At 36.9% G+C, this 14,152-nt stretch overlaps 1 protein-coding gene across 5 annotated transcripts in view; it reads left to right on the top strand.

The window, feature by feature from the left end:
* Nucleotides 1-3,946: 3,946 nt before the first annotated feature.
* Nucleotides 3,947-14,152, top strand: part of ClC-c (chloride channel protein 3) — a 105,529-nt gene continuing 95,323 nt past the window's right edge. For 2 of the 5 annotated variants that reach the window (XM_089099556.1, XM_089099552.1), the window contains exon 1: nt 3,947-4,000. The gene's annotated coding sequence lies outside the window, so the exon portion shown is untranslated. Of the gene's footprint in view, nt 4,001-4,046; nt 4,067-4,204; nt 4,225-14,152 lie in introns of those variants that run through there. The other 3 variants (XM_089099555.1, XM_089099553.1, XM_089099554.1) reach the window with 3 other exon arrangements.

The raw sequence follows: 14,152 nt of genomic DNA, 5'->3' as shown, positions 1-14,152 counted from the left end.
TGTAATCGTTGTGTTGTAATTGTTGTAATCTTGGCTTGCAAACTTATCTTCTTGTTCTTCCATACGTCTTACAGCAATATCAATTATACCATTCGAAAGATTTTTTTTTTTCAAGAGATAGCGTTTGTAACTCAGCTTTGACTAAAACTGTTATTTCGGCAAACCCACTTTCGGCAGACGATTGGTCAAACTTTACTGCTCCTAGTAAAAAGGCAAGTCCAATCTGTAAATCTAGTCAAAGAGGAAACAAATCTATTAAAATAGAAAACTTGCAAAATTTAGCAAAATTATAAAAGCAGAAATGATTTTTCGAAATTGTGCAAACTAGCCTGATCGTTTCTTTAATCTATGCTTCAGTGCTAATTTCTGGCTAAAAGATTCAATGCGAGTGACACTGTGTTTTGGGCCATTAGCTCAAAAAAAAAATTCTAAAATATAAAAGACACGTGATGACACCAAATCCACTTTTTATTCTTTACTGCTTTATTCGTCCAGAAAATAGGAAAATGTAAAGTATTGCCTTCGATGCGAGTTACTTGGACAATATCTTCAAGGTCAAAAACATAAGGCTGTGGATAAAACTAAACAGCATTTGGCAGCCGTATCAGGAGATTACAGATAGTATTGCGTGTCATTTTCCCCCTTTTGCGTAGATTTAATGACATTGCAACAAGAGACTTTAAAAGTGAAGGGAGACCAACGGTTTTAATCTTCAGCGGTGTTTTCTGGCAGATATTCAATTTGAGTTTTACTCGATGATTATTCCCAGTTGCTTTTTGATCTGAACTGAAACTGGAAATATGCAGCTAACCTTTTTTATGCGTCTTATTTTAAATAAAAACATACTACTTTGAAAGTTAGTTTGTATGAAAATCAGTGAGATAAGAAGATAGATAGATAGATTTTATTTCATTCAAATATAACAAAACAGATAATTAAATAAGAACAAGCGTATCATTTTTTTTTGTAATACTGACGATGTCAGTAACTTTTAGAGTACAAGATATTAGCACTGGGAAAATAATTTTCAACAAAAAAATAAAATAAAACTGTAATGAAACAGGCATAAACAAAAGCCATTTTGTCCTTTCTGATTTGCCATTCTATTTTAATTTTTCTTTTACCTAGTCTCTGGTTTTAGATTTTTTCCGAGATTTGTATTAGGACAAACGGGTATTGTTGCCTTTAGTCATGTTTGTCTGCTAAGCAGAGTGTTAAATTTCAGCTATGTACACTGGAAAAGTGAAAATTAGTCTTCAAATAGGAAGATATCCTGCCACTCTTGGCAGCAAAAGTATTTTACTACCATTTTATTGATCATTTTATAAGCCACGCACAAGACCCATGGCCAAAAATGACACCCGCTGTATACTGGTGATCTCAAACATATAGAAACTAGTACAACACATCCAGATTAGGGGTAATAGGGTGGGTCAGATGTTACCTATGGTTGTCTCTGCAGTCTTTTAACAAATGTAGCGTTGACAACTGTTTTCTACAAGTGCATTCACCTACTTTGTGCTGTATCCCCTATTGTTCAACCAACAAGGCAGGCATAGAGGGGGACAGCTAATTCCTCTTATATTAGGGCTGATAAGCTGAGACGTGACTGCTGGAAAAGTGCCTTGACGTCCTACTTCTGTTTGGGACGATCATCCTAAGAACGCTTCCCCTAAAAGTTTATTCATTTACAGATACAACATTCATTTACAGCCTCTTAATAGAGCTATGTAAAAGACTAGCAAAATGTTCAGAGAGAACCATTGGGGCCTTTAAAGCGTGGAAGCTAGTATAGGCATAGGCATAGGAATAGGCTAAGTAAGGTTCTAAAGCCGTGGACAAAATATTAAAAAGGCTAGCCAGCAGAAACCTAGGCTAGATATGCCTGATTAATATTATTATTCTTATCTTCTATGTCCACTGGGGCATTGATATTTCTTTTAATTGATTTTAAATAAAACGTTTTGTACGAAAGAAATTTTTCAAAGAAAAGTTAAGAGCCACATGAAACCGAAGAGGAGCAGAAACAAAGCAACATAGCTTTTTAAGGGTAAAACTGCCTTAAATCAACATTAATAAATGAATGAAATCCAAAACGAAAAGAAATTATAACAAATAACCGACTTAAACTCAAAATGAACAGAAACACAGCGGAGCAGGGCTGACACCTCTCGTGCCTTCTAACGACCAGAATATAATGACCTCATAATATCGAAAAAAAGAAAAAAAATCTCTATCACAGCCAAGATTACTGAAAAAAACAAGTGAATGTGATTTGACAGTTTAATATTTATACTGATATTTGTTCCCGAAAGCCTCAATATTTTTGGAGTTATTAAAGTTCAAATAAAGGAAAACATTTGAAGTTTGCTTTCAGCAAAATGCAAACTATACTCTAGTTTAGAGGAAAACATTATAGCGTTGCCTATAGTAAAGCCCAGATGGCTTCAATATTATATTATTTATTTTTTATTTTTTCTCAGAGGCACTTCATATGGAATGAGAGGTAGCACAAAATTCGACAGGGGCTCATTCAATTAGAAATTGGAAGTTCTAGTGCCCTTTTAAGAGTCAAGAGTAATCAGGGGGCAACTATCCCCTCTTCCCGCCCTTTTTTCCCGAAATGCATCCGATCAAAATTTTAAAATAGCCATTTTTTTCCAAATACAAGTAGTCCAAAGATCATATAAAAATACCTCCGGGGATGCCACAGCCCCAAAAGCCTGAGGGCAAGGGTTGTGAGTTATAAGTCTATAGCTTATAAGTTTTATAAATGTTGCTGAAGTCTTTGACTTGAAAAAACTGTAGAAGTATTCATTTTCTAAACCAATAACAAATTTTGGCTACAAAAACAAAGAAAAATTAAGTAAAAAAACTTGCATAAAAAGAATATTTTCAAAGAAAAGTATAGAGCCATATTAGACCTAAGATCAGCTGAAATTAATTCCGATTACAGTTGAAACTCAAAACGACGAAAAATTACTATTAAATAATAAATGAAACCCAAAACAAACAGAAATTAAAATTAACAATCATAGCAAACATAAAGATAAAGGTGCAAATGTAGATGAATAAATACATCTTAAATAGCTTCAATTTTTTGTTATTTATTTATTATTTTTTCCAGAGGTACTTCATATGGAAAGGGTAGTCGTAAAAACTTCTAAGGGAGATCATTCGATTGGAAAGCGGAAGCTCTAGCGTCTTTTTAAGAGTAAAAAATTATCGGATGGCAACTAACCACCCCCACATCTTTTCCTAATGCATCCGATCAAAATTGTGAGATTGTAGTTTTGTGTAAAATAATCCAAAGATCAAATAGATATGTCTCCGGGGTTGAAAAAACTCACCAAAGTCCCCAGGGCAAGGCAGAAAGTTATGGAAGCTGTCCATTGTTAACATACAAGATTATTGTGGAAGGGGGGGGTATACAGATTTCAGAGAAGGCTCATTCAAATTTAAATCAAAAGTTCTAGTTCTCTGTTGAAGAGTCATAATTCCCCCTCTTCCTCTGGATACGGCCCTGGTAGTAGTCACAATAAAAGTCGTAGCAGTAGCAGTAGTAGTAGTAGTAGTAATTATATATATATATATATATATATATATATATATATATATATATATATATATATATATATATATATATATATAATATTGGATTTGAATTTTACTTACAAAATTAATATATAGAAAAAAAATTCCGATCGGGCCCCGCACTTAGTCGATCTTGCCCTGTTCCTTTTACACAAAGTGCCTTGGTGAAAAAAAAGGTTGTACCTAATTGGCTCTTTACCTAGGCATCGATATTATACTTTTGTGACACTTTTGCGGTCACAACTGTGGAAACTACGGAACATGCATCTTCGGTACTACCTCGTGAAAATGGAACTCCCTCGAAATTCTTGGATTTGTATTGCAACCCTGATTGTGTCTCGACTAATAGGATAGAAAAAATTATCGAGATTTGGACTAATTTTACCTGTATCATAGTCTAGACTAGGTCAGATTATTTTCACACTAGAAAGTAATTAATTGCACGCAGTTGCTAATAATGAGAAGTTAAACAGTGTAGTATATCTCATTTTCTTAACAAAACCTTGGGCTACAATATAACAAAATTCTGGTTCTTAACTTGTTGGTCTAGGAAACATATTTTTACCAGATTTATAGAGTTGAATCCAGTTTAACTACATTGTAGGGCCCTTGCTCTGCTCTAAATGCAAGGTATAATCCTAGTCTAAATACTAAAGGTCTTTGTTTTTTCTCAATTGGCACTATGAATGCACTGATGATAAGAAATAGGCCTAGGCTTAGTAGGTTGCAAAAAGTGATACAAGTCAGGAAAATAAATAAGCATTTTGGTAACATATTGGTTGGGCATCTTTGCAGAAAGAAAAATCTGGTAGGCTAGCCTAGGCCTATTGCTGACATGGGAAAATAGGGGAACTTTAATCTGATATCATTCTAAAATGGCCTACTTATGTATATAATTGCTAAGAGTGCTTTACTTTGCTTAGCAATCCTTCCTAATGGGGAAATATATAGCCCAAATTACATACTCTCTGTGCATTTTTATGTTTCTTGATCTCATTAGCCTAATATTGCTTCTTTGCCATCAAGTTTATTTGAAGAAAAGAGAATCCATAGGGAATATATAATTTGGATCAAAGTACAGCTGATCTTCTAAATAAGCAATTTGCATTAGTCTTCACTAATGAACCTGATAATGTTCGCACTCCCAACCTAAAGCAGCATTCAGAAACAAAAAAGTTGTATTATAGCCTAGTTACTGCATTAATGGTTGACACATGACTCAAAAGCCTAGACACCAGCAAGACTACTGATCCAGACAACATTCATCTCCATCTGCTAAAAGAAACTGCTTATGAAATTGCTACTGCACTGGCTATACTTTTTCAACATTCCCTTGATCATAAGATAGTCCCCTCCCAATAGGAACTAGCCTATATCACTCCTGTCTTTAAAAAAGGGAATATATCCAAAGCAAAAAATTATAGACCTATCAGCCTCATGTCTACTGTTGTAAAAGTGCTTGAGAGGATTGTTAATGATACACTTCTTCAACACCTTGTTAGTAGTGAAATTATCTCCAACAGGTAGCATGGATTTCTCCTAGAAAAATCCATAGAAACCAACCTTATAGATACTTATGAACAGGTTACCCAGTTACTGAGTAAATGCCTTCCTGTTGATGTAAATTATTTTAAACCTAGCCAAAGTGTTTGGCAAGATCCCACACAATTGGCTTTCTTCTAAGTAAACAGCAGCAGCCATCAATCAAGAATCAGTAGATTGGCTAATAGAGTTCATGGCTGGTAGATCTCAGACTGTACAGTTCTTCACAACAGATGGCAAGTGTACCTACTTGTAGCCCTGTAAAGTGCTAATTGGTGTTCCCTAGGGAGCTGTTCTTGACCAACATTGTTTCTTTTTTATATTAATTAATTAAAAAAAACTTTTTTCACAAAATAAATTTTTCAAAGAAAAGTAAAGAACTCTATTAAACAAAAAATGAACAAAAATCAAATAATCTACCAAGCATGAAACTACCACAAATCAGCATTGATAAATAAATGAAACACAAAATGAACAAAAATTACAATAAATAACCAAGTCAAACTCAAAACAAGCAGAAATTAACCTAAGTTGGGTACAAAACCCCTACACCTTCCCAAGGCCAGAACAAAATGTGCACTTTACTGAAAAAATACAAATGAATTTGCATTGTCAATTTAATATACATATACTGATATTTAGTAATTAAGATGTTAATATTATTTTATTTATTAAAGTTATAAAAGTAAAAATATTTATATTTTTTCCTGTAAAGTGCAAATTTTGTTCTGACCTTGGGAAGGCATAGGGGCTTTGCACCCAACATATGTTAATTTCTGCTCATTTTGAGTTTGACTCAGTTATTTATTGTGATTTCTGTTTGTTTTGGGTTTCATTTATTTATTGATGCTGATTTGTGGTAGTTTCATGCTTGGTAGATTATTTGATTTTATTTCTGTTCATTTTTTGTTTAATAGAGTTCTTTACTTTTCTTTGAAAAACTTATTTTGTCTTTTCAGGGAAAAAGAAAATAATACTTTAAATCTTTTCGTTTTTTAACACTTTATAGTTTGGCCTGCTATTTGTATGCTAGAGAAAAATTTCAGCAATTTTTAACAACATACCCTTTCATAAACCTGGACACAAATAGTAGTGTTTAACTTAGTTTCATACCTCTTTTAGTCAACTTGAAAAGGAAAACTTGATATCATTTGCAAAAAAATCTGTTTACTTTCTTTGATAGGTTGGATACACTTACGCTATTTTGATTTGGTTAAATTTCAAGAGCAGAAGTAGCCCCAAAAGTTTGAACATAATACCCTCAGTCGTTCTTGGTATACTGCTGAGATGCCTTATTGGGATTTAGCATTAACACAGTGAATTTTTTTTTACTCTTGTGGCAAATTTTTGTTTTAAAACATATGGGGCAATTGGTAGGGTGGGCTTGGAAGGGGGATTAGTTGCCCTCCAATCACTTTCAACTATTAAAAATGGTAATCAATCCTTTCTATTTTCAATTGAATGAGCTCTTTTTCAAGTTTCTACGACAAAGATTTCAATAAAAACCTTATATGCCCCCAGGGCATAACTTATGACCCTTGCCCTGAGGGTTGTGGGGGAGTGTCCTCCTCAAAAACATATTTTCTATCTGGAAATCAACTATGCTGAACAAAATGGCACTATACTTCATCCTTTTAAAGACATAGGAAGAAACCGAAGACGACGGTGACAGCAATGTTCTTCTGTTCCAAAGACACAATTGCAATGAAATTTCCTGTGTCGCCACACTTGCCAGCAAGTTATTGTCTATTCCTGCAACTAGTTTGACTGCAGAAAGACTGTTTTTGGTGGTAGGCCTGATAGTGACTTAGAAAAGAAATGGCCTCAGTCCACACAGAGTGGATAAGTTGATTTTAATTCATGATAACTATAGCCACATCCTGCAGTTCTAATATACTTCTGAAGTTTGCCTGAATGAGTTTTTTTTTACGCACTAATATTGAAAGATAAATGATGAATATGGTAATACTGTATTTGAAGTTTTGTATACAGTAATTTTTGAGGAATAAAAATAATATTAATTTTGTTAGAAAAACGTAGCTCTTAGATATTTCAACTATTCTGCAAGGATTCTGAAATGCCATAGTCATTTCGTTTTTACCAGATTTCTACTTCTCTTGATGAATAATGAAGAAGACCATTGTCCAGCCAGTGACTTGCAAAGTTTCTACCTCATGAATAGGTAGAATATCTTGTAAAAAAAAATGGATTTGAGGAAGACTAAAATCTATTGTATAAATCATATACAACGACTTTCTATATAAACCTTATATGCCCCAAGGGCATAACTTACAACCATTGCCCTTAGGGCTCTGAGGGTGTTATCATCCTCAAAGACCTAATTTCCAGAACTTTCAACTACATTGAACAAAATGAACTCAAAATTTTGATTGGATGTGTTTGGGAAAATGGTGGGAGTGAGAGGGGTGTTAGTCACTATCCAATCACTTTCAACTATAAAAAAAAGGCACCAGCCCTTTCAATTTCAAATTGAATGAGCCCTTTTGAAGTTTCTATGACAACGCTTTCAATAAAAACTTTATATGCCCCCAAAGCATAACTTACAACCTTTGCAGTGAGGGCTCTGAGGGGGTTATCATCCTAAAAGACAAAATTTCCAGAACTTTCAACTGTGTTGAACAAAATGGATATCTCAAAATTTTAATTTGATGTGTTCAGGAAAATGGTGGGCATGAGAGGGGTGTTAATCACTATCCAATCTCTTTCAACTATTAAAAAAGGAACTAGCCCTTTCAATTTCCAATTGAATGAGCCTGTTTGAAGTTTCTATGACAAGGCTTTCAATAAAAACTTTATATGCCCCTTGGGCATAACTCACAACTCTTGCCCTGAGGACTTGGAGGAGAGGGTTTGTCATCCTTAAAGACCTAATTTCCAAAACTTTCAACTACATTGAATAAAATGGCTCAAAATTTTGATTGGATGTGTTTGGGGAAAAGGTGGGCGTGAGAGGGGGGTTAGTTTCCCTCAAATCACTTTCAACTATTAAAAAGGGTGCTAGTCCTTTGAATTTCAAATCGAATGAGCCCCTTTTCAAGTTTCTACAACAGTGATTTCAATAAAAACCTTATATACCCCCATGGCATAACTTATAATCCTTGCCCTGAGGGTTGTGGGGGAGTGTCCTCCTCAAAAATATATTTTTTATTTGGAAATCAACTACCCTGAACAAAATGGCTATCTCAAAATTTTAATTGGATGTGTTTGGGGGAATGATTGGTGTGGGGGAGTCTAGTTGCCCTCCAATCACTTTCAACTATTAAAAAGGCCACTAGCCCTTTGAATTTTTCAGCCGAATGGGCTTTTATTGAAGTTTCTATTACAACGCCTTCTTTAAAAACCTTATATACCCCCACGGCATAACTTAATACCCTTGCCCTGAGGGATGTGGGGGAGTGTCCTCCTCAAAAACATATTTTCTCTCTGGAAATCAACTATGCTGAACAAAATGGCTATCTCAAAATTTTGCTTGGACGTGCTTGGGGGATTGAGGTGCTTGGGGGGGGGGGGGCTAGTTGCCCGCCTAACCCTTTCGACTATTAAAAATGTTGCTAGCCCTTTTAATTTCCAAATTAATGAGCCTGTTTTGAAGTTTCTACAACAACGCCTTCAATAAAAAACCTTATATGCCCCTAGGGCATAACTTAAAACCCTTGCCCTGAGGGTTGTGGGGGAGTGTCCTCCTCAAAACATATTTTCTATACGGAAATCAACTTCGCTGAACAAAATGGTTATCTCAAAATTTTGATTGGATGTGTTTGGGGAAATGATAGGTGTGGGGGGGCTATAAAAACCTTATATGCCCTCAGGGCATAACTTATTATCCTGGCCCTGAGGGTTGTGGGGGAGCGTCCTCCCCAAAAATGTTTTATATCTGGAAATTAACTACCCTGAACAAACTAGATCTCTAAAAGTGTTTAGTGGATTTGTTTAGGGGACTGATGGGTGGGGGGGGGCTAGTTGCCCTTCTATCACTTTCGACTATTAAAAAGGGCACTAGCCCTTTGAATTTCCAGTCAAATGAGCTTTTATTGAAGTTTATATGACAATGCTTTCTTTAAAAACCTTATATTCCCCCAGGGCATAACTTAAAACCCTTGACCTGAGGGATGTGGGGGAGTGTCCTCCTCAGAAACATATTTTCTATCTGGAAATCAACTATGCCAAACAAAATGGCTATCTCAAAATTTTTATTGGATGCGTTTGGGGGAATGAAGGGTGTGGGGGGGGCTAGTTGCCCTCCAATCACTTTCGAATATTAAAAAGGGTACTAGCCCTTTGAATTTCCAATCGAATGAGCCTGTTTTGAAGTTTCTACAACAACGCCTTCTATAAAAAACCCTACATACCCCCAGGGCATAACTTAAAACCCTTGCCCTGAGGGCTGTGGGGGAGTGTCCTCCTCAAAAACATATTTTCTATATGGAAATCAACTGCGCTGAACAAAATCGCTATCTCTAAAATTTTGATTGGATGTGTTTGGGGGAATGATGGGCGTGGGGGGGGGGGCTAGTTGCCCTCCAATCACTTTCGACTATTGAAAAGGGTACTAGCCCTTTGAATTTCCAATCGAATGAGCCCTTTTGAAGTTTTTTTGACAACGCTTTCAATAAAAACTTTATATGCCCCCAGGGCATTACTTACAATCCTTGCACTGGGGGCTCTGAGGGGGTTATCATCCTAAAAGACAAAATTTCCAGAACTTTCAACTACGTTGAACAAAATGGATATCTCAAAATTTTAATTCGATGTGTTTGGGAAAATGGTGGAAATGAGAGGGGTGTTAGTCACTATCCAATTACTTTCAACTATTAAAAAAGGCACTAGCCCTTTCAATTTCCAATTGAATGAGCCATTTTGAAGTTTCTACGACAACGCTTTCAATAAAAACTTTATATGCCCCCAGGGCATAACTTGCAACCCTTGCCCTGAGGACTGTGGGGGGGGGGGTTGGTATTCTTACAGACCTAATTTCCAAAACTTTCCACTACGTTGAATAAAATGGCTATCTAAAAATTTTGATTGGGTGCGTTTGGGGAACAGGTGGGCGTGAGAGGGGGGTTAGTTGCCCTCAGATCACTTTCGACTATTAAAATGGGCACTGTCTTTTTGAATTTCCTGTTAAATGAGCTCTTCTTTAAGTTTCTACAACAAAGATTGTAATAAAAACCTTATATACCCCCAGGGCATAACTTATAATACCTGCCCTGAGGGTTGTGGGGGAGTGTCCTCCTCAAAAATATGTTTTCTATCTGGAAATTAACTACCATGAACATAATGGCTATCTCAAAGTTTTTATTGGATGTGTTTGGGGGAATGATGGGTGTTTGTGGGGGGGGGGCTATTTGCCCTCCAAGCACTTTAGAGTATTAAAAAGGGCACTAGCCCTTTGAATTTCCAGTCAAATGAGCTTTTATTGAAGTTTATATGACAACGCCTTCTTTAAAAACCTTATATACCCCCAGGGCATAACTTAAAACCCTTGACCTGAGGGATGTGGGGGAGTGTCCTCCTCAGAAACATATTTTCTATCTGGAAATCAACTATGCCAAACAAAATGGCTATCTCAAAATTTTGATTGGATGCGTTTGGGTGAATGATGGGCGTGGGGAGGGGGGGCTAGTTGCCCTCCAATCACTTTTGAATATTAAAAAGGGTACTAGACCTTTGAATTTCCAATCAAATGAGCCTGTTTTGAAGTTTCTACAACAACGCCTTCTATAAAAACCTTATATGCCCCAAGGGCATAACTTAAAACCCTTGCCCTGATGGTTGTGGGGGAGTGTCCTCCTTAAACACATATTTTCTATCTGGAAATCAACTATGCTGAACAAAATGGCTATCTCAAAATTTTGATTGGATGTATTTGAGGGAATGATGGACGTGGGGGAGGGGGGGCTAGTTGCACTCCAATCACTTTTGACTATTAAAAAGGGCACTAGCCCTTTGAATTTCCAATCAAATGAGCCTGTTTTGAATTTTCTACGACAACGCCTTCAATAAAAACCTTATATGCCCCCAGGGCATAACTTAAAACCCTTGCCCTGAGGGTTGTGGGGGAGTGTCCTCCTCAAAAACATATTTTCTATCTGGAAATCAAGGGGCTAGTTGCCCTCCAATCACTTTCGACTATTAAAAAGGGCACTAGCCACTCCAATTTCCAATCAAATGAGCCGTTTTCGAAGTTTCTATGATGACTCCTTCAATACGAAGTGCCCGGGTATGGAGAACCAAAAAAAAACAACACATTGTGCCCACATTGTTCTTTACTTAGGCAGCGCTAGCATGCTACCTAGGATTATGTAATACCTGAAGTCAGCAAACTACTTAACCATTGACAGCAATGATTCAAAACTATTTGTTGTACCCAACAAATCATCAATACGATCAAAACTTTTTCTCTGGTTTCTCTCTTTTAATATATCAAAGTGTGTCACTATTCATTTTGGTCTGAATAATCCTTAGCATCAGTATACAATGAATGGTAACCATGCATCATCCTCTATTCCTTTCCCAATCTACTCCAGTAGTAAAGACCTGGTAGTCACTATAGATAACCTCCAAAAATTCCACAATCTGTTTCCAGAGCAAATTCAAGCCTTGGTTTTATTAAAAGAACAATTATTAGCTGATCAATGGAGTCCTCCTGAAGCTATATAAGGCAATTGTGAGACCAGTTCTTGACTTCAGAATCTGCCTTGCTGGGTCTTTTTGCAAAAATGATATACAGCAGATTAAGGGTGTGCAAAGGAGGGCTACCTAGTGCATGTCTAGACTTGGCAAGAAACCTTGTAGTGAAAGGCTATCTACCCTAAAACTCCCTTCTTTGACCTTCCAGTGCAGGTGCAGTGACATGCTACTTGCATGTAAACACGTTGACCAACCCCTAAATAAGCTCTTTACTCAGTTACCTAAAGAAAGGCTTACATGTGGTCTCTCCAAACAGCTTCATAAGCCCAGAGTTAATTACAGGACCTTTTTAGCCAAAGGGTCATCAATGATTGGAACTGTTTAAGTGAGAATACCATGTCTTCAACATCAGCCAAAGTTTTCAAAAGGAGACTCAACAAGGAATGGGAAGCCAAATCTTCAAGATACGACTAGAGCAGCCTGTCATAAGTGTCTCATAAATATTGATTAATATTTAAGCATATACATAAAGAATTTAGGCTAGGATGCTGAACTGCTGATGGTTATAACCAACCAACTTGCATACTCTATCAGAAACCACTCCAAACCACAGAAGAATGGTCCCCTTGATTATACCAATATGTGATCACCATTACCAAGTGAGTTTAAATTGCATATATCCTAGCACTCTCCTAGTCAGAAGATACTCTATGTCACTGGGCATGTCACAAGTCATAACCTTCTTTTTGTATTTTGTTTAAAGTGCTTTAATTGCCATCTCAATAACAGATCCAACATTAGGCATTATTTTGCTGCAAATTGCAAATTATTTTAATTTGCACTTTGGAGTGAAATAAGGTCCATGCTGTATCTGTTCTGCTCCTTGTCAATGAAGGTAATTTGAAATGTCATTGTGTTATGAGCCCAGTGATGTTGCATTAGTTGGCAGCTGAGAGGGACGGACTGTCCCACTTATATTTTCATGGCTTGTTGTTCCATTCTTTGTCAAGTTTTGACTTAAAGGAGGCACTAGTGGGTGCAGTCATGGTTTCATCTTGAAGGTTGTTCTAGTTGTTGGAAATATGCTCAGTAAAAAAGTTTTGGCACATTCTGGTCTTCACTCTTTGCATTGCTAGTTTCTGCAATTGTCCTCTAGTGTTGTGTTTACCTGTATGTTTTGTGAGGAGTGTGTTGTTTAGTTGACTATTATATTTGTAGGTCAGCATCATATCACATCTGTAATGTCTGAAGACCAGCATTGGTAGTTTTAGATGCTTCAGTCTCTTATCATAGTGCATATTTTGCAGACCAGTGATGCATTTGGTGGCATGTCTTTGAACTCCTTCAGTTATTCTGGTGTAATTCTTATAAGAGGGGGAGGTCAGACAGGCTTCAAAATCCAAGAACAGCCTAACAATAGCCTTGTAAAGTCTCAGGAATACAGTACAGGAGCAGCTGGTGATAGTGCATTTCAGCAGGCCTAGACTTGAGTTAGCTTTCAATACTGCTTGTTTCCAATGGCCATGGAACTTCAGTTGCTCATCAACAAGTACTCCCAAGTCTTGTTTTTCTTGACTGGTGGTGAGGATTGTCATTGCCAAAATGGAGGACACTGTATTTATTGACGTTGAACTTGAGCAGCCATTTGCTGGTCCACTTCTGGATTCTCTGGAGGTCTAATCGCAGGCTTTGTTGAATGGCTGGTCCCAAAATCTTGGAGTCATTGGCGTAAAAGGTGATGTTATTTGTGGTTTCCTTTGTCATATCATTTATGTAAATGAGGAAGAGGGTGGGGCCTAGGACGGTACCCTGAGGAACTCTACTGACAACATCACATGGTTCAGAGAATACTTTATCATCATTATTGGTGTAAAGTTGGACATGCTGCTCTTGGTCTGTCAGGAAATTCATCACTCATTCTAGTATATCAGTGTGGAAGCCAACTGCCAATAATTTGGCCCTAAGGTGTCTGTGGGGCACCTTGCTTTGGTGAGGTCAAGCAAAATAGGGTCAACAGGTACTCTCCAGAAGATCTGTGATGATATTGTAAGTTTCAAGTAAGATGGTCTCCACTGATTTTCCTGGAAGGAAGCCATGCTGGTCTGGTGCCAGTATACTGTTGGACAGAAGATGTGTCAGAATTTTCGTGTTCACAATGCTCTCCAGGGTTTTTCCTACAACCAAGGTTAAGCTGATTGGCCAATAATTCTCTGCATTTGTCTTGTCACCTTTCTTGAATATTAGTGTAATGTGAGAGCTTTTCCACTCCAAAGGCACAGTATTTGAGTTGAGGGACTTAATATTTGACATAGTGGAGTTGAGATCTCATTAGCCAGTTCTTTTAGGAGCCTTGGGTGGATGTTAT

This window comes from Artemia sp. Qi Xiang Cuo, chromosome 13 (assembly GCF_049724085.1).
Source record: "Artemia sp. Qi Xiang Cuo chromosome 13, ASM4972408v1, whole genome shotgun sequence".
In the NCBI taxonomy this organism is placed as follows: domain Eukaryota; kingdom Metazoa; phylum Arthropoda; class Branchiopoda; order Anostraca; family Artemiidae; genus Artemia; species Artemia sp. Qi Xiang Cuo.
This window is presented reverse-complemented; position numbering and strand designations above follow the sequence as displayed.